General features: G+C 31.7%; 3 pseudogenes; all 3 read left to right on the forward strand.

Moving 5' to 3' along the window:
* The first annotated feature begins 1,258 nt into the window (after positions 1 to 1,258).
* On the forward strand, positions 1,259 to 3,023 carry LOC149552966 (cytochrome P450 94A1 pseudogene; annotated as a pseudogene).
* Positions 3,024 to 9,757: 6,734 nt separating this feature from the next.
* LOC149552967 (cytochrome P450 750A1 pseudogene) lies at positions 9,758 to 10,564 on the forward strand (annotated as a pseudogene).
* Positions 10,565 to 10,575: 11 nt separating this feature from the next.
* LOC149552968 (cytochrome P450 CYP736A12 pseudogene) lies at positions 10,576 to 10,884 on the forward strand (annotated as a pseudogene).
* The last annotated feature ends 12,016 nt before the right edge of the window (positions 10,885 to 22,900 follow it).

Here is a 22,900-nt window from a genome sequence, read left to right on the forward strand (position 1 = left end):
ATATTTGATATGTTTTATTTTTATATTTTTTTAAAATACAATTTATTTATTGTTATTAAAAAATAATGAGATTTTGTTGAAATTATGATTTTTAATTTAGTTAATTGTTATATTTATTTTATTTATCTAGAAACTAACAAAAATCAACCAAATTAAAATAAATAAGATTTTAAATTCTTAACCAATAAACAAATCTATATTTCTATAAAATCAACGAAACATTTGAATTGTAAAATAGATCTAATAATTATTCTTTATTTAAAAATATTAAAATATTTTTATTAAAAAAAAAATCATTTATCATAAATATATTTCTTTTAATACAATCATTATATTTTTTATTAAAAAAATTTAATTTCATGACATTTTCCTTTTCTTCTTGTAATGTTTAAAATTGCTCAAGAAACTAATACTAATATTAAATTTTATTTCAATTTGAAATTAGAAAAAGTAAATATTCAAATCAAATAATATTATATTTGAAAAAAGAAACATAATAAAAAAATTTAAAAAATCTAATTGACAAATGTTTTGACCAAATTAAATATTGATATACTAATTATAAATTACTTTATATTAACTATAATATAAAATGAATCAATATAATTAAAACATAAAAATAAAATTAATAGTAAAGATTTCTAATTTCTAAATTATCACATATGTAAAGAATAAGAATATTTAAATGTATTAACATATTTCATGAAAAATATAATCGAAAATTTCTTCCCATTTAAAAAAAGAAACATTCCAAACTCTAAGTGAGCGCATTATATTAAATGATAAATGATAAGTGTCTTTACGGGGCTGCAAGAGGCGCTTGGAGACGGAAGAGAGATGGAAGTTGTAGTGATGAAACAAATATTCGACGTTTCCTAAAGAAGACACGTTTCTCTTTCATATGACGCGTATTCCTCGGTTGTATTATTTTTCACTTTGATAACCACGTACGGTGGGCAAAAGACAGCAATGTCGGGGAGCACGATAGGCTGACGACAACTATGTTTACTGTTGTTACGTAACATCAGGAAACTCCGCCCGCCCACTGTGAAAACCATTCAGATCAATCAAAAGATGTCGAAGAGCATTTCTCCATTATCTCTCGCCATGCTGTCTCTGTTGAGCTTTCCTGCCCTTGCCCTTGCATTTGCGTTAGCAATTGGTTACATAATCTACATGCTCCTAGGCTAGAAACCCAATAATTCCGTACTTCTGGAGGAACAGAAGTCGGATCCCAGAATGGCTAACATAAATTTTCAGACACGCTCCTTCCAACACCATCGCCTTTCAGCGCAGCGCAACAGCACATCCACCTAGTGTGGAGCACCTGCTCAAGACCCGTTTCCACAATTATCTGAAGGGCAACTATTTCCACCTCCGCTTGCACGATCTGCTTGGAACTGGAACCTTCAACGCTGACGGCGAGGCCTGGAAATTGCAGAGGCGAGTCGCCAGTTACGAGTTCAGCACCAACTCTTTGCGCGACTTCATAACAGAGAGCATGCAGGGCGAGATCACTGATGGCCTCCTCCCACTCCTCAGACACATGTCTGGGAAGAGCGATCGGGTGGATTTGCAGGACATTTTCCAACGATTCACCTTCGACAACATTTGCAAGGTGGCCTTCGCCATGGACCCGACTTGCCTCAACATTTCTCTCCCCTTTTCAGAATTCACAGATGCATTTGAAGTCGCCACCAATTTAAGCCTCCAGAGATTCACCGATCCCCTGCCCTTCGTGTGGATGATCAAGTGCTTCTTCAACGTCGGCTCCGAGAAACGCTTGCGCCATACGATCCACACCATTCACAACTTCGCTCAAGACGTTATCGACGCGAGGAAGAAGGAAATGTTTCACTCTCATGGCAGGCCGCAGCGTGAAGATCTCTTGTCCAGATTTCTTTCCGCTCACGAGAGCGGTGTTGCAGCTGGGAAGGGCTCGTATGATTTTTCCGTGAGAGATATTGTGATAAGCTTCATCTTGGCGGGTAGGGACTCGACTTCTGCGGTGCTCACGTGGTTCTTCTGGGTCCTCTCCTCTCATGCACAAGTCGATCAGAATATCTATGAAGAAATCACGGGCCTTGTCGCTGTTAGAGAAGGAGAAGAGAGCACTGGTTGCTGTTTCTCATACGAGGAGTTGAAGAAGATGAAGTATCTATAGGCCGCTCTGTACGAGTCGATGAGGTTGTACCCGCCCGTGCCGTCAGACACAAAGCAGGCGCTACAAGACGATGTGCTGCCGGATGGGACAGTGGTGAGGAAGGGGATGCGGGTGATATACCACCCTTACGCCATGGGGAGGATGGAGAGCATCTGGGGCTCCAACTGTTTGGAATTCAAGCCGGAGAGATGGCTCAGCAAGACGGAGAACGGTTTGCTAGAATTTGTGGCACACGATGCATTTAAATATCCAGTGTTCCAGGCAGGGCTGAGAATTTGCGTGGGGAAACAGACGGCATTTATTCAGATGAAGATGATCGCTGTGAGTGTTATAGAAGAGTTGAGGGTAGAGGTTGATGGCAACTGGAATCCCAACTATATTCATGGCTAGAATGGAGAATGGCCTTCCCGTCCGCGTGCTAAAAAGACGACAAAAACTCCCCTGACTTCTGGATGGGGATGTTTTTTTGTCGGAAGGTCGAGTCTAAAAATAACTAAGGTAAAAGTAGGCGTGTCAATATGATTATCGTATGTAAGATTTTCATTGGGTTTTACATCTCTTTGCTAAACTCATGTATGTATCCACTCGAGAAAAGTCCCATCTACAAGCTTTGTATAAGAAGTTTCAAGAACATGTAGGGGAAAAACATTTACTAGTATTAGGGCTAAGTTCACCTATTTCTAGGATTTTTTTTATTGTATTTTTTAGGTGAGTGAAGTGAGAGGTTTCAACTTTTGGGTATCGGATTTTGTGTAAGGATCGTGGAGTCCAAATTGGTTCGAAAGTGTCATTTCAAAATGTTCACCTGATACATGTTATCTTCATGCACTAATAGTCACTTGCTAAAAATTGTCAATAATTGCATCTAAATGTCTTTTATGAAATATCCCAATAGTGGTTACACAAATGTGCTATTTACCAACCGAAAAAGCTAAAAAATAAATGACAATTAGTACACATGAGATCTATTTTACTACTACATGTGTTTTCATTTTTTAGACTAAAAAAATAGTATTTGGGAGGTATCTATGACAAAAACCATAATGAATATCAGACCCCCTGTCGGTAATTGGGTCTTGGCAAACCCTAAATAATATTAGGCAGATTTAATTGTTGTTCAAGATTTTACTGACAAATAAATTTATTTAGATATTTAAAGTTAATCATTCACATATTTATGTGATTATTCTATTTAAATAACTAGGAATGATTTTAATCATTTACATATAGATTGTTGGTTATTATAAGAATAGGAATAACATTCAATATGGAATATCTTTTACAATCAATAAACCATTAAATTATTTTATTTTTCTTTAGAAAAAATTCATAATGAATATGTTCTTTAAGTTGGACTTTCCAACTAATCAATTAATATAAGTATTTTCATAGAACAAACTACATCCACATATTGGGTTACAATAATTTAATATTACATTGTCAATATACTTAATCATTTGACTATTTCCTTTCTATATAAGTACACTCTAGTTTAAATTGTTCACTACACACCAATGAAAAATGTCATATCTTTTTCCCCCAACAAAAGATCTACAAAATATGGTTGATAAATAATTGTCTTGTGTAATAATAGCTAATGATGACAAACTCTCAAAAATAGCAACATGCTTCTTAATCTTCAAGTTGTAGAGGAAGAGAAGGAAATGTTTAACCATCTGGACTCTTCCTTTGCCAACAACACTCTAATCACTAAAGAGATTTTTAAAGAAAAAGAAAAATGTGTTTTGTAGATGGTAACAATATGTGGATGAAGTTTCAAACCACAACAATTTTGTTTTATTGAAATGTATAGTTTGAAGAAATTAGGATTTTGTAGGTGAATGTGTATACAATGGTAGACAATTTTTTTTTTTTTTTTGCATGGAATAAGAACTTTTACTTGAATTAAGAATTTAGTTGCAAACACCCAAATTCTTTGGTACATAATTATTTTCTCATTCTCACTCTTGAGATCACACTTGAAATTTGTAATAAGATTTCTTAAGTCAAAATTTTGGATTTTCTTGAGTAATATCATGTAGATGCTCTTCATGTAACACCCATACATATTTTTCACCCTCATCTACCTCTTTTATTCACTTTTGTATGTTTTTTCTATTAAAGGTGCATCAGTTTTCAAGATAGCCACATGAAGAATGCCATGATTTTGTGATCGTTCAAAGTCTAACTACATGATGTTGCATGTTGAATCAACGATAATTTCTCCTCTCTATGTTGAGACTTATCTCCCATCATCCATGCATAAAAGCTGATTTATGCTTATCTTTATTTGCATGGGTGAAATTCATATTTATAGTTATCTTCTCTGCACAAAATCTAACTATTACTTGTTGTATATCAAGTCTCCATAACTAGGTCTATGTCAATTGTTTATTGGAATTATTGGATATAAATGTATTTCTGTGTGTAACTCTGATATATAATCTTACAAAGGAGCTTTTTCATTTCACGTAATTTTTTTAGAGTTACATATTTGTGTTTGTTCATAAATCAATATCATTAGTTCATATATTGTAGCAAACAATAATTTATGCCTTCTTAAATTACATTCTCTATGTGTTAGGAAGGCTACATGTGGAAATGTCTTCCTAATGCTAATTTCAGGGAGATATAAGAAATATCTCAAATCTCCTACAGAACATTAAGATAAGCAAAAAAAACATACAAAATATGATGCAAAAAAAAAAAATGAAGGAGACCAAATATAACATGGAAACCCTTTTCGGAAAAATCCACCACCCAATAACCGAAGCAACTTCTTTGTGTTATAGTAATCAATATTACATATAATGAACTATAGATTCTTGCACAGACCCAAATTATGTTACAATCAACTTGACTTCCACCATGCATATCCCAACAAAATATACAATAATTTATACACACTACAAATATTATGCAATCTAGTGTATTAACTATCACAAAACAAAATAGTTACTGGCAACCTTGGAACTCCTCCATTTGATAATCCCAATGGTCACTCCTCCATTTGATGGTCATTCCCTTTGGCCTCAGAAACCCCCTTCGACATCAGGTCACTCCCTTTGGCATCGAGTCAGTCCCTTTAGCATCAGGTCACTCCCTTTGGTTTTGATGCAGAGGTAAGGGTTAACAAAAACAATCCTAGGATATGCTAATTACCAACCTAACATGGCAAGAGAAATACCCAACTTCTGCACCTTTGCATAAGGCAAGATTTAAAGGACCACTCCTTAATCCATGCAACTATGGTTTAACAAGACTTGACTTCTTACCCTCAAATGGTGGGTTCACACATTTTGCATCTATCAACATAATTGGGGTTGAACAAAAGTGCAAAAGAACAAGGCATCACTACCAAACAGAAATCCAAACCCAACTTTCACTATTTTGTCCTAGTAATGCAGCATTAGGCCTAGTAGACCTTCCAAAGGCAATTTGAGCTATAAGTGCAAAATCCTCCAAAGGACCCTAGGAAAAAATTACCATTATGAACACCCTTTATTGATTTTAACCAACACCCAAAAAGATAGGTTCTAACTCCACAATTCAACCTTCCAAAATAGCAAACCATTACAGGCCTAATTGCCCCAATTAGGTCACTTTTACAAAGGAACCACTAGAAATATAAGGTGTAATACAAAACCAACACAAGGAATGGTTAGGTTGGGTCAAAAATAGAAGGATTCCAAGATTTCACCCACTGGCTCAAAACCTAAGGCATGCAATTCAACAAATCTCAGTATGCAGTAGAGTTGTCACATGAAGATGCCAACTCATTCTTGCTTATACTATACAGCCACCATCTACCCATGCCTTGAAACCTCCAAAATCCTAAAATACACTTGACAATATCCATTCCCCTGAAAGTTTGATTTTTCCAACAGTGGAAATGGGAGATATTGCCATTTTTCTCTAAAACCCTAGGTGGTTAGGGTTTGTAACCAAGTTCAGCAAACATCCTTGTATCTCTAAACTCCTAGCATTTCAGAAGCTTAGAGTAGGCCCATTCGAAAGCTAACTCTTCGAGCTTTGATAAAACCTGACCCTCCAATCCACCAAGTCCATACAAACCATACAATAAGCAAAAAATAGAGTTTTTGCAAGAAAAATGGTAGCTTTTATTGATTCAAAAGCAAGATATTACATTATATGTCTTCCACCCACTTGTAAGGGCTTATGAAGACCTTCCTCCAACTGTTCCAACTAAAATTTGAAGGTTGTGACCATTGGAGGGAACTTATTACAAACAAAAGTTATTAAAATTAGGTAAATGTTGCATTATTGTCATGATTATGCAGCTTATTTTGATTTTGTGATTCTAACATAACTTCTAAGAGACTCTAACACTTCCTAAGACCTTTAACATGACCCTAGGAGACTACTAGATCCCCATGACCTAATGAAACAATTGGTTTATACAAATACCAAAAGTTGTTCAAGGGTTCACACAATAGTATCACTATGCAAGAAAGAGCCTAATCAACCAAAATATGCTAGAATCAAGGATTGAAAAGGCCTAGAAGGCATTAAGACCATTTCATTTTGATGGGGTGCTCTTGCACTAGGTTTAAGAAACTCCCTTTGGCATTGGGTCACTCTCTTTCGTCTCAGACACTCCCTTCGACATCAAGTCACTTCCTTTGGCTTCAGATACTTCCTTCAACATTGGGTCACTCCCTTTGGTTGTAGGTACTCCCTTCAATTACGAGCACTTCCTTCAACATTAGGCCACTCCCTTTGGCATCAAATCACTCCCTTTGGCATTGAATCATTCCCTTTGGCTTTAGTTACTCCCGTTGGCATTAGGTCACTCCCTTTGGCATTAGACACTCTTGTCAAATGACCTAAACAAACATTGTACATAATAGTCACCTATAGGGTGAGCACTATACATACGAGTCATTTCCAACAATCTACCACTTGAGGAGATATATGTTGATATCCATTGAGTTACTCAACAAGGCCATGTGCCCCATTTAAACTTAATTTTTCTCACTTTAATACCTCCAAGGTATACAACATGAATTCAAAATCATCAACATATAAAACCTGTAAAATATAGTGTCAAGCTTCAAAACCAATCTACCATTTATGCATTAAGAAGTTCCCACTACACAGGTAATGTCAATATGATATGAATCCATTCAACAACATCACCACAGTTTCTAAGTATTTATGAGCACCTATAATTGATCAATCCATGCTGAATCTAAATGCAACATTGGAATATCATGAAATATTGAACAATAGGAAAGTTAGTCAATCTATTTAATTGTAAATGTTTAGTGTTTGATTCTTTTCAATTTAATAGATTTGGCGAATGCATAAGTATTCCTCCTATAGTAGGAAGTAACAAGTCCCACATAATGGCTAAGTACTTGCCTTAACAAATTATAATTATAATTTTATATGTAAATTGAATTGTAATTTTATTAAAGTTTATAATTTAAAAAGAAAATATAACAACAATCTTAATTTTATTTTAAGGTCCATAGTTATAAATATAATATATTTTAAATTATAATATATATTATAATTTTGTTATAATAACATAAAATTTTAACATAAATAGTCTAAATAAAAGAAGTAATTGTACAAAGATTTTTTATTTAACCTTTTTTTTTTTTTTTTTAAGACTGCAGGAATCGGTGCAACACGGCCCCCCTATAAATTGCAGTGCGCCTGGTAAACTTTTTAACGTGACCGGTAGCGCTGGCACGACACGCCCACCAGTACCACGAGGACGGAGGAGACTAGAACCCGTGACCAACCCCTTGCAACAGGGAAGATTTAGCCAACCGAGCTAGGGCCCCCACCCTTTATTTAACTTATATATAATAAAAAAATATAATTTGATTTACATATAGTTGAAAAAAAGTGGTGAAAAAGTATGGTAAATAATATACTATTATCATTTTCTTTAGAGGTGTTGAATCCTGAAAATCCATATATAAGACTTCAATTATTTTAGCGAATAAGATCGCTATTTTAAAAAATAATAGGTATTGATTGGTAGAAATACAAATCATTAATCGCTACTTAAGAAATAGTAATAAAAATATTTTATAAAAAATAATTTACTATACAAATATAGTTTTTATTTGGAATAAAAATTATATTAAGAAAAGAGAACAAGATTTACATATCATTACTAGTTTAATAATATTACAATATTAGAATGAAAATTGCAATATTTTATTTTAAAAAGTAAGCTAAATGAAAAAAATGATTTAGCAAATAGATAATTCACACTAACTTATTAAAAAATATTTTAAATACATTAAACTTTTTTGCATTAGAATAGACACATTTAAGTTTATCTATTGGATATTAATTTTGAGTGATTTAACAAATGAATTGAATGATAAATTCAACACATTTTTAAAAAAAAAATATTTAATGTGATTTATAATGTAAGAGCTACTTGGTACAACCTTTAAATAAAAAATGAAATAATATAGAAAATATTAATATAATAAAATTGATATTGCTTTTGAAATTTAAAAAATAAACTTAACAATTTTTGAAATAGAAATCTGATAATAAATTGTTATTATACTTAACCTTAGCTTGTCTCTCATAATTAAGAAAATAATTATTATGGTAATCTTCATAGAAATAGAAATTTGTATGTTGAAAACCATCAACAAGTAAACTTCCAAATGAAAAAGCTTATAGGAAGAAACATATTTTTTTATAGAATGATTTTGTCATCCAATAAAAAGTGGCCTTATAAGACATATTTTGTTAAAATAGAAAAATTCAAAACTATAAATTTCAACTTTGGTAGAAGGATGTTTATTTTTAAAATAATAATAGTAAATTGTTATAATTGGTGGAGAATCATTACAATATACAATAGTATTTCTTTATGACAAGTACTAATAAGGAGGGAATCTTGACATATTGTACATTACATAAATAATTAGTTAGTTGATATGATAATTTTGATGTTAGTTATGCATAATTAAAACTATATTAATTTTTGTGGTGTCTATTTAAAGACATATCATTTGAATGAATGACTATCACTTTATCCGATTTTGTTCTTATCCTAACTTCAATATGTACATACATACAAACAAATCACAATAGATATTTTGATATTGAAAAGAAATTATTAATTTTTTATAAGAAAACAAATATCTATGAAATAAAAAAATAATTTTTGTAAGATAAAAAAAAATATTATCACAATCTAATATTCCACAAGTATTTCTATCTAGAATTCTCTTTAAACGGTATGTATTATCTATTAAAAAAGAGAATAGATTTCAATAAGACAAGATAATATTCCATATATTTATTCCGCAAAATAATTATTGTTAATCACTTATCTTCCCCTTCACCTATGAATTTCCACTTAAATGGAAGGTCCAAATGAAGTATTTTCCTTCCCGTTATTATTATTATTATTATTACATTCAGTTTATGACATATATAATACCCAATAAGACACCATTCCTGTACAACAGCACCGTGTTTTCTGAAACGAATGGCGTCATGATAAGCCAGCGCATCTAAGATAAAAGGGGCTGTTTCGTGGGTTTCCACTGATTGCAGGCTTGTGTATTTCCCTTTTCTGGCGACATGGAATCCTTAACTTGCTCCCTGAAAGAGGTTTTTGCTATCTTCTTTCTCTTCTGCTGCTTTCTATATAAGCTGAAGAGAAATACGAAGAGATCATTGATATTGCCCCCCGGACCATGTCCATGGCCTGTCATAGGAAGTCTCCATCTGTTGGGAAACCTTCCTCATCAGGCTCTTGCAACATTGGCAAAGAAATACGGACCCATCATGTTTCTCCGTCTAGGCTCCATCCCCACCCTTGTCATCTCTTCTCCTGCCATGGCGAAAGATTTCCTCAAAACCCATGATTTGGTGTTTGCGACCAGACCAAACTGTGCATTCGGGAAATACGTAACGTATGACCATAGAGACGTGTCCTTTGGCCCCTATGGGGCGTGCTGGAGGCAGATGAGGAAGCTTTGCACTGTTGAGCTCTTCACGGTAAAGAGAACCGAGTCTTTCAGATTCGTTAGAGAGGAAGAAGTTTCTGCCATGATCGCTTCCATCTGGGAAGAAAGCGGGCACGGGGAGCAGTATGTGGATGTGAGGAAGAGGCTCTCCTCCCTCACACAAAATATTACGTGCAGAATGTTTGCCGGCAGGACTTTCTCCGACAACGAATTGGATGGAGGGCATGCGTTCAAAGAAATGGCTGAGGAGATCGCTGCTCTGGCCGGTGCTTTCCCAATCGGCGATTTCATTCCTTCTCTCGACTTCCTCGACTTGCAGGGATTCCGGCGTCGCATGCAGGCCGTTCACCAGACCTTCGACGGATTCGCTGAAAATGTAATTGATACTTTGTTCCGCCAAAGAAGAGGTTGTTTGTGAATGTGTGGGCGATGGGAAGGGATGAAAACGTTTGGAAGGAGGCCGATCAGTTTAAGCCAGAGAGGTTTATGGGGAGTAACAAGGATGTGAGAGGTCAGGACTTCGATTTGCTGCCCTTCGGAACGGGAAGAAGAGGATGGCCTGGGATTACGATGGGTGTTTCTGTTGTTGAGTTGGCACTTGCTCAGCTTCTTCACTGCTTTGACTGGACTGTGGAGGGCGAGGTGGATGTGGAGGAAGAGTTCGGATTAACTGTTCCCAGAAAAACTCCACTGTTTGCCAGGCCTAAATGGAGGCTCACTGCTCAATATCCTGCTTGAACCATGCATTCTGTGAAACTGTCATCGTTAGCTTTACAAGTTTGTGAAGTACATAGTAGTATTAGTTCAATAATTTATGTCTTCCCATGTGGAGGTTAGTATTGATTTTTTTCTTTTCTTCAGGTTTATTTGGGTAATACATTACCTGTGGGAGCTTTGTTTCAAAGTTAAATTATTTATATCAAAAAGTTTCGTCAGTTCATATAAATATTCCACACTTTTTCCATGTCTCTTTGCAATTTCTTTGCACCTTCTAAATGAATTTGTCATGTATTGTTTGTCATTAGCTAAAATGTTTTCATATTTCTTTCTCATCTAAATCTTTTTAAGCATCCTTCAAATACTTTTGGTAGTCTTTTGTACTTTCCAATATGTCTTGAAGCCTACGTGGCTATCCTCCCTACAAACTCTATAGTTGACCAATTTTCAAAAAAACAAAAACATCATGGATTTTTCTGAAAATTTTAGCATTTGATCTTCATGATTGTCGATAACAAGAAAAAAATCACTATGCTTTCGGAAAGTTTTTAAAAATTGACTTTGTTTTGTCTTTAGTGCATTTTGAAGACTTCAACATTCGGTGTTTTGTCTTTAGTGCATTTTGTTTGGAGATTAGCTTGTCCCTTGATTAAATCGGATTTGATCTCCTTATAAATCTTGTGAGAGAAAGTATTTTAGTATTGAAGAATTTTGCTCAGCATTTTCTAAATTTTGTTCACTAGTGATTTCATCATTCTCGACTAATGGATTGGGTTCTCTATGTAGTTTTACGATTGTATTGGAACATGTTTAATGAGTTCAATTTGAATCTTCTCTTTTATTGCATTTTTTTTTAGTACCTATAGCTTGGTTAGAGGATTTTTTACTTAGATTTTGTCTCCCCAATAGCTTTTGTTGTGTTAGTGATGTTTTCTCATAAAAAGTGAAGGTTAGTTAATTAGGTTTAGAATATAGGCTTTTCAAATTGAAAGTTGAGTTATTTTAAATTAAATCTATGAAATTATTTTTGCTTGTTGTTTTTAACATTGGATTTGTAATGGTCATGATAATTTTCTAATTTTGTAAATGCTTTTAAATTTTTATAATAATTATATAATAATATTTTATAATATATAAAAATAATTACTAATAAAATATTTATTTGATATACTTCATATTTTACATATTTATGATTATATAAATACAATGTATAATTATTATTAAAGCTTTTCTTTCTTTCTTTTGATGGAGGCCATCCACAAACAAGTTTTTGGTATCTGATACGGGCCCATTGCTGTTTGAAACCTCTTCGGCTATGAGCCAAGGACTAAGGAGCATCTGTGCTCACAAAATTTGCCACGATCCAAAGCTTTACACTATATTGCTATTATTATTATTAAAAAATTTCCTTTGTGAAAATAAACATATCAATAATAAATTTTAGTTTTTGGTTTTTACAATTTAAAAGATATACTTTCCTATTAGCACACAACATGCTAGTCTATTATAAAGTTTAAACTTGAAGCTAGTAATTTGTTGTTTGTACGAAGTAGTTAAGTGGTGTATTTGTATGAAAATAATCATTATTGAACCTAATATAAATAATGCTTACAAAAGTTTTTGTTATGTCATTTTATTTTTTCATATTATTATGAATATAATATTTTAGATGTACATCTTATTTAGTAAAGATATCTTATGATAAAGTTGTTTAATTTTATATTTCAATTCTTTATTCATCTCATCTTTACTTTCCAATTAGTGTGATTTTTTCAAGATATATTGAAATTATAAGATTGTAGAGAGGAAAAAATATAGAGGTTGATAAAGATAGTATAAAAGAAAAGACCATTTTCTTATCATGTTTGTATCCATTCAATAAATATTTAAAATTATTAAAAAATATTTTACTTTGAAATACATTAATGTTTCATTCAATAATATCTATCCTATTTTAGTTATATAACATGTTCTATTCTTTGAAGCTTTATCTTATATTACATTTATATAGAACAATTGATTTATATTCTTAAAACAATGTCACCTATGCAAAAGGAAAGACACAATATTTAGTTGATTTGTGGCAAGCTTGTAGAACTTTGTTTAAGGATACAATCAAGGGGTATTGACAAATAAAATCATGATGATAGTGATTATTATAATTTGGTAATTAAAATAGTTCCAATGCATGTCTTGTAGATTGTTATAGGTATGCTAGTAGAGAAATTCCAATATGATTAGTTAATGTCAAGAAGAAAATAGACTATCAAAGCATTGAAAATAGTTACAGGACAAATTATATGGACATAATAATGCAAACCAAAGTGGTCTTGTTTAAATAGTTGGGTTAATTAGGGTTCAAGTACTTATGTATAATAGTTTTAAAATTTTATTTTAATAGTTTATGAATTATTGGTTAGGAGATAACCATTTCCTAAAAGAAAGAGGTAGTAAAAATTAAAGTAGAAAAAATATAGACATGATTAAATAGTTAAACTGATATTTAAAATCAATTACAACATTTTATTAAAAAAATATTTCAAAAAATTATTAAGTATTTTCAATTTCATGCTCACTTTAGTGATTTATCTTAGATTAAGCCATTTCATTAATTGGCTACCTTGGTAAAAGTTATACTTATTGTTATGTATTTCCTAGCCCACATTATTATTATATTTCTAGTTGTGTTAATTTACATTGTTTGTATTTGACTAGGAAGTTTTCAAGTTTGTTCTATGACATTTATCAAGTCTTTTGACTTTCCTTTGATAGTATGTTTTCCCTCCCTTCTCAAAATCTTGCTCTTATAGATTTCCATAAAGTCACTTCCCCCTTGTAACATATGAGGTTTATCAACTCTTTTGACTTTCCTTTGATAGTATGTTCTCCCTCCCTTCTCAAAATCTTGCTCTTATAGATTTCCATAAAGTCACTTCCCCCTTGTGACATCTGAATTTTTCTCTCCCTAAGCTAGCATTTCATCATTTCCTTAATCATAAATGCCCTCATGTTTCATGTTTCTCAATTGTCCCCATTGTCAATTTAATATTCAAAAAATCCTCAGTTTAATCAAATGACTAGATGATGGGTGTTGATACTTGTTTCTTAATACAAAAGCTCTCAAACTAGGCTAGGCTTCTTCCCAAGCCTACCTAAGCATAACATATGCTATCCCTTTATATTCTCCAAGGTTAGAGACAATGTGAATGGCCTATTCCTTGTGCCACTCTCACCTATTCTATTGTCTCCATCAAACTCTTCACAATACCCAAACAATGAACTCACACAATACCCAACACCACCATCACCTTACACCCTCTAGGATTCTTTTTTCAACACCATAGTTCAAACTAATTCCCACTAATGGTCAAACAATATCCAAGACTCTTTATACATTCCAAATTATATTTATCAATATTCTGGAATTCGTATGGACCTCCAAACAATAGTACATAACTTTTGAAATATACAATATTTTCACAATCCCTTTGGTCAGAACTTGCATAATTTGGTTCTAAATAACATATCCAAAAATAAACATAATCCAACTATTCAATGAAAAGATATGGTCCACGTACCAAGACTATAATTGTTTATGACATAATTCACAAACCTTATTACAATGTGGGATCCCTTGCTGCATAAGGTGATTACCTCCCAATCTTCAATACATAAACTACTCCACTCATTGGTGATGTTTCTCAATACACCAAGGATGTAGACCAACCCTTGAGCATCCCTTCACATCTGCCATAGGATTACATGTTGCTAATTTGTTGTCTTTTTGTTTGTAACAACAGTCAAAATATTGATTCACAACTTCTTCTAATACAAGAAATAAAGATGGCGAATCTTGATAAGATTGAAAATTCAACACACAAGGGAAGCTTCAAAGCTTTGCAATCTTCATACAAAGACCATATGCAACTATTGTGGCCAATTAAACCCAAAACTACAAGTGTTATGTTGTTTATCTAGTGAATGCATGTAAAATACTATCCAAATTGTGAATACAGTAGATTATTTTCATAACCTATGTAGATAAGAAAACCTCAAATACCTCAACAACTAATAAGCCATTTTCAATATCCTTCAAATACAAATTACTACTAGAATTACCTTTTCCAAATCTCAAACTTATCAAATTCTTGTCCATCTTGTATACTAGGCTCTAGGTGTTGGTTTCAATCTATACAATACTTTTTTAAATTTGCAAGCCATGTCTCCTTTATCTATCAAAAGAAAACCACCAGGTTGCTCTATGTATACCTCGTCTCTAAGTTTACTATTTAGAATGGATGATTTGACATCCATCTTATACACATTGAAATTTTTGTGAGTTGCATATGCCAAAAACATTCTTACTACTTCTATTCTAACAACAAGTGTAAATGTTTCCCCAAAATCAATTCCTTCTTGCTGTGAATAACCTCTACATACAAATCTTTCTTTGTTTCTCACAACCTCACATTGTTTGCTCATCTTATTTCTAAATACCCACTTAGTTCCAATAACATTCTTACCCTTAGGTCTAGGAACCAATTCTGATGTATTTTTCTTTTTTGTAATGCCCCGCTCGAGAACCCAAAAGAAATAAACCTAATATGTTACAAAGTTTATTTAACTATATATTTTTTAAAATTTAAACATCAAAGAAACAATGCAGAAGCAATACACACAAACACAATATTTACATAAATGTAATTACAATATAGTTTTCATTCTTGAAGCATTCCTTCTTGTTGAGTCACATTTAAGAAAGTGTTTTTAATAAGTTTAAGTCTCAATTACAATATTCCTGATCATAAAGAAAGAAAATATAGATCATCTCATTAGAAAAATCATGAATAATAAAATGAAATACATCTAATGAATAACATTTGCTACACATGTCACATGGTATGCAAGAATAGATACAAGTACACCGAGATACAAGATACATGATAACTTATATACCAAAACTAAACTAGAAGTTTCCAAGATAAGAACAAGAATGATAATGGTGCAACTACATCAACAAACATCCAGCATCGGCCAATTTGAGGGGGACCCAAATGGTAAAAAGTCACTACCTCTTAACTGCATGATCAACTTATTAGGCTCCCACTCCCATTGTGCAAGAGAGATAGTGAATGATCTGCATACGAATAATCAAACCATAAAATTATCCTAGGCAAGGAATCCTGATAGCCAAATTTACCTCAAGGGAACATAAACTACTAATAAAGAAAAGATAACCAAACTTGAAAAGGCACTCATCCAAACTAACATAACATACCAAAATCAACAACAAATACCAAGTAAAAATCAAATATCAAAATCATAATGATACAACTACCTCCAAATCAATGTCAAGTCTCATGAGCACAATAATCAATAGATATCAACTATCATCAATAAAAGTAAACCACCAATCACTAACTCCAACAAGAAAAGCACCACCAATGAATAGCTGACACTCATTAATAAAAGTCAGTTGTCAATGATAATTGACATCCAATCAATAAAAAACAACTCACAATAAATACCCTATCAAAAGTAACATCCAAAAAATACACTACTAGTGGTAAATATAAAAAAATCATGAAGGAGAATCAAGCTACATACTATAGAATGTCATCACATGAGCCAACTCTAAGGTTACCTTGGTAGTCTCTCAAGACCATGCCCTCATAGTGACTCTATGCAAAACCAAAATACCCTCTTGTAAAGACAAGGAAACTAGTCACACCTTTCAATGTATCATCCCATTCCCATTATTAGCCTATACAAGTACTCAAGGCATGGACGAGGTAAAATCTCTAACCTATCTTTTTAATTTATCTCAAAGGCATGAGAGAGGAATGTATTTTAATTACTATGTTATCACTTGCTACACAACTTACAATGAGTTACACTATTAGTCACTTTGGGCCCCAACCCCATTACAAGCCACTCCCATAGACATCCATTCCCAAAACTCATAAACCACAATTATGTCTAATACCACAAAAGTAATGCTGATCAAATTCGGTTTCTTAACACACAACTTGAACATAACATTAGCTCTCAAAACCCAAGTTCTCATAAATGTTCATCAAAATAAATCTCAAATTGAATCATAAAATATATCATGACACCTAGTCAAATAATCATAAAGGAGATCTCAAAACACCTCTGGTGCACATCCTAACTTAGCCAACTAAAAAACTCACAAAAAAAAACCATCACAAAAATAAAGATCACAAGACTATAAATAGAATATAAGAAAACACATAGTTTTCAATCATATGGTTTAATTCCATAATTTTCTATTGTTAGATTGAGCCATAAAGATGTGTTTAGAAATAACGTAAGAATATACATGTTAATATAAATTGTTATGATAATATACTTATTTAAACTATGTTAATATACTTATTGAATCATAAAATATATCATGACACCTAGTCAAATAATCATAAACAAGATCTCAAAATACCTTTGGCGCACATCCTCACTTAGCCAACTAAAAAACCCACAAAAAAAAACCATCACAAAAATAAAGATCACAAGACTATAAATAGAATATAAGAAAACACATAGTTTTCAATAATATGGTTTAATTCCACAATTTTCTTCTGTTAGATTGAGCCATAACGATGTGTTTAGAAATAAAGTAAGAATATACATGTTAATATACTTATTTAAATCAATATGTATTTAAATGTCAAATCTCTTTGTGCATATAAAATATCATGCAACATTATCATGTTATTAATTTAAATAATCTTAAATCATAATTGATTTAATTAATAACATAAAGATATTTTATTAGATTTAAATATTGATATCAATTTCATTTCTAAAATATTACTATGACTTCTATCTAAGTCTAATATTAATATTTACTTTTCTTTTAATTCAATATGACTCTACAAATAACTCAAACTTGAAATTATAATTATAATTAAGTTATTACAATTTCTCTTATAATATTCAAATATTCATAACTAGATGATTATATAGTGAACTCCACTATAACTTCTCTTAAAATATAACTAAATCACAATTTTATAGAACTGTCTACAATCCATTAGAGTTCTTTGCTATATTTGTTGGGTAGATTGTGTTAAATTGTTTTTGCATCAACGCTTCGGATCACACTCTGTTCCTATAGCTCTTTCACCTTGATGATGGATCACATAGTGTGATCCAAAGCATTGCTATAATTTTTTTTAATGCAATCTACCCATAAAACATAGCAAAGAACTCTAATGGATTGTGGAAAACTACTATCTACACAATTTTATATTTATTAACTTATAGCTCCACTTGCATTAATAAACATATAACAAGTTATAACTCAGTGAGATTTTTAAAAATAATTAATATTAAAAACTCACTCATAAGAAATTAAGTAGTATTTATTTATTTTATTTTGAAAATAAATAATTTATTTTTAATTTAATTTTTAAAAAATTCTAAAATTAATAATTAATCACAATTTTTTTAAATAAATCTAAAATTTTTATTATATTTTTATAAAATAAAAATAAACATGCAATTAGTATTTTTTACATGTCTTTGATCTCTCAAAATCATGCAACCATAGTATACTTAGTTTTCTATCTTTAGTATATTTGTTTTCACATGGTTGTAGAAGTCTAGTTACAACATGCTTTCGTCTCAATTAATCTTTTGCTTTTCCAATAAATTTTGCAACCAAATTATGTTAGATAAAAGAGGAATATTTATCTTGATTTAGAAAATTCAAGATAATCACATGGTTCTAAAGGAGAATTTAAAGTTGAAACCCTAACTATTCAATTTGTTGTTTTCTTCCAATTTTCTATAATCATTTTTTTCCTATAGTAAAAAGCCTCTTAAAATAATGCAGTAATAATAATTTTCTAAATTTTTCTACAGTTTTCCTCATTCAACTTTTCTTGATTAATAAGTTTTTCCTTTTCAAAATCTATAACATAATTCTTTATCCAAAAATGAATACAATAAATTAATAAGCATTATGCAAGTACCCGATAAGGCATGAAGTAGACAAATCTTTCAAAAAAATTCTACATTGAGTTTTCAAACCCTACTTTTGAATCATAGCTAAAATATGAGACAATTTGTGAATGCATGCAAATCCAAATCCTCTAAAACTTTCAATAATTCTTTTGCTCCAGTTCCAAATTTTGCTCTCCAAAACTTGTGTGTCCCTCAAATGAATTGCAAACTCTTTAATAAAGAACCATAATCCTAACTATAGTTTTTATTCTCCAATATTTCAAATGCCACTAACTTTGTTAAAATATTAATATTTTAATTATTTATTCCTTTCATGCACAGTCAAAGGATTATTTAATTAAAATATTATTTTCTATTCTTTTCCTCCATTTTACTAATTAGTACAAGCACTATTTAAAGCATAGTTTATTATTTAAATTAATAATTATTATTAAGCCTCATTATTTAAATGCAACTCTAATTTAATTATTATTAATTAAATAATTATAATAAAGTAATATTAAATATTTAATCTTTTAATATTATAATTCTCTTTAAACAATTTTCTAAATTAGATTTTTAAATTAAATCTTTTAAACTAAAACACATTTAATTAATTAATAAATAATTAAATGTCATGATATTTTAATTTCTCTTTAACCAATTTTTCATATTAGACTTCCAAATTAAGTCTTTTATATTAAAGCACATGTTTAATTACTTTTCCATTAATTAAATATACTCTTATTTAATATTTTCTTTTTAATCAAATAATATTTAATAATTCTCAATATTATATGATTTATAATTCAACCATTTACCAAATAAATCACATAGCCAAATCCACATAAAAACAACATTACCAAAACTCAAGATTAAATAACACAGGCAAAGATAAATCACTTGTTTAAAAGGGGTGGAAAGTTAGATACATGTCCTCCTTCTCAAGATAAGTAATTAGGCTATGGATGGGATCAGACTTGAACATTATATCCCAATTCTTTCCATTGAGTTATTGCAATACTAGAACACACTCATCTTGGCAATTCAAGGAAGTCGATGCCTGATACTTTAAATCTGTATAAAAGATGAACATGTACATGTGCATATATATATCTAACCTAAATAAGAAATGATAGGGAGTGGTACATCATGTAGATCCCAACTAGTAGGTGACTTTGACTCCCTACCTCAACCATATTAGGCACACCAAATATAAATGTAAAATAGACACACACACCATACACATGCAAGTATGAGGTAAGTATAATAGTAAATCCTACATATAAATAACAGATCATATCCTAACATGAACATCTCATCATGATGAGGACATAACAAACATCTTTCTAAGATAGTAAACCATATGAGAAGATCATAAAAGTAATTTCATTAACCAACTAAGAGCAATTAAAGCATCATCACTACAACTAGGAAATTGTTACAACCTAACATAATCGATTGCTCAACATATCAAAGTATTGCATTTCAACTATGAAAAAAATGCTAACACATCTATAGAAGAGTCATATAGAGATTTTAACAACTAAGTCTACAATGATAGAAAAGGTTGGGTATTACATCCTACTCCCCTTAAAATAGGCTTACTCTTGGAAGCTGACTATTACTACTAAGGTAACCAAAATGAAATATATAGCCACAAAATAGCATTTAAAATACCAAGTGTTACGAATCAAAGTTTTATTTTCATAGTTCTATTGTTTTCAATTTTGTTCTTTATATTTTCTTTTGATAAGTCTGGTTGTTTGATCTTGTTGAAAATTTAACAACTTGTTAACTAACGACACACAATATTCTTAGAGTTTCCAATGTTAAAACTTAGACTCTGATACTAGATGTAATGCCTCGCTCATGAACCCAATAGAAATAAAACTAATATGTTTTTTATTAAGTAAAATCTATTTTTTACAAGGGTTCCTAAAACCCACTAGTTAACTATAGAATACTACTAAAAGTTTAGGTCTAGCAACCAAGTAACAAGAAAAACAACAGGCCATACCCAACCATCAAATGTAAACAAAAACATATGACCAAAAGCTAGGGAATAGACAAAAAACAAGGAGGATTGATTAGGGCACCAATTCTTTAGCTAGCTCCACTTTCTTGAGCTCCAGCTCTCCCATGGCCTTAGCCTCATTGGTCTTTGATTGGATATCATCTGGAGAAACCTCCTCTTCCCTCTTCCTCTTTTCCACTCTCCTTCTTTTGCTTAGGTTCTCACCTTGCAAAGAATCATCCTCATTAGCTGCCCTAATTTCCTCTTTGTCCTTTTCCTCCTTCCCCTTTTTTCTTTCCTCTATCATCGAGTGTAGCTCAATGATGTTATGATTAAGACCTTTTATTATGTTGAGACTCTAGTTAGCTAAGCTATAGAGAGATCTCTCCATCCTTTCCACTTTTTTTTCAATCTCAAAAACCATTGCATCTAGCTTGCTTATTCTAACATTCTCATCCACCCCTTCTCGTCTTTCCTGCCCCTACATCATGAACTTAATCTCTTCAATTTCATGGAAGATCTATTTAATGGACCATAAATTGTCCACCAAACTATTGTGGGCATTTTTTAGGAGGTTCATCCCCATTCCCCTCAAATTTTTGTTAAGAATCACCAAAGTCAGGTCAATGAACTCCTCCAATTGAATTTTTCCATTCGGGCGAACCCACAATAATGGGTTCCACTTTAGTGGGATGAACAAAAATGAAAAAAATTGCAAAATGAGAAATTGAGTTTACCATATGTTCGCGCAAACACACTTATTGTGTTCACACGAAAATTTTTTTTAATCATGTTCGCGTGAACATATTTCGTATGTTTGCACGAACATATGTGATATATATGTTCGTGCAAACATGATTTGCATGTTCGCGTGAACATACGTTCTCGCGAACATGGTAAATGTGTTCACGCGAATGCCATGTTCGCACGAACATGCAAAATCACAAAAATTTTAACCTTTTTTTCTTTTTCTTTTTCTTTTGATCTTTTGACTGCCATAATTGCAGGAGAATGATCTCCTACTATAAAATAAAAATGTCAAAACGTGATGTTCGAAGCAAGCTTTCCAATGACTATAATTTTATTGCATAATTTAATCATTAAGACTTTCAAATATGAGTTTAACTCATTATAGGTTCATTACCGATTGAACATCAACCGACTTTGACACCTCGAGAAAATTAGTAAATTAGATCAAAATTTTTTGAAAAATATGGAGGCAATGGCTTATTGAGATACCTTTCTATTCAAAAAAAAAAAATGGTTTATGATAAATTGACTTCAAATTATCTGTGTCAAACGGAACGTATGTCTGAATTACGGTTCATGTCACTTCAAAACTTCATAAACTATACAATATTCAACAAAAATAAATCAAACCAAATGCAGACACTGGATATTGATGTTACAAATCTAACGCCGAAAGAATTACTTCATTATCATTTCTAAAAAAAAAGTTATGTGTTTCAAACAGACTGTCACTTTTTAAAATATTGAATTTTATTATGTACCACTTTTTGGAGGAGATTAAAAAAATTGACATAAATAAATTTTTTTTTTAGATTAAAAAATATGGTTACAAAGTAGGAACAAAGTACTCAAAATCACTAGTTTATGTCATCTTGAAATTATTTATAGTTTTGGAGATATAGTCACTTGAACGTGACATTTATTGCAAAAATATTGATTTCAGTGTCAAAATTGGTCAAAAAGTGGAACCCATTATTGTGGGATCACCCATTCATTCCCTCCAAAACCTTTGGGTGGATATGCTCTCTAAGTAAACCCATTTTTGCATTGCTGGCATGAAAGTTCCACCATGCAATTTTCCTTCCCTTTGCATCAAGAGTAATAGTGGTTTTAGTCAAGCCCTCTTCCTCTTTTCTCTCTTCCCGAGCTTCGATAGTGCTCTTCTTACCCTCACCAGGTGCCTTCTTAGCATCCTTCTCACCACCCCTTTTACTTTTGACCAAGCTATAATCCTTCTTGCTTACCTAAGCCTTACTGGTCCTCTCCTCTCTCACTTTTCCCTCCTTATCCATATCCATCCCC

This window comes from Cupressus sempervirens, chromosome 6 (genome assembly GCF_028749045.1).
Source record: "Cupressus sempervirens isolate cs-2001-9-10 chromosome 6, ASM2874904v1, whole genome shotgun sequence".
NCBI classification, from domain to species: domain Eukaryota; kingdom Viridiplantae; phylum Streptophyta; class Pinopsida; order Cupressales; family Cupressaceae; genus Cupressus; species Cupressus sempervirens.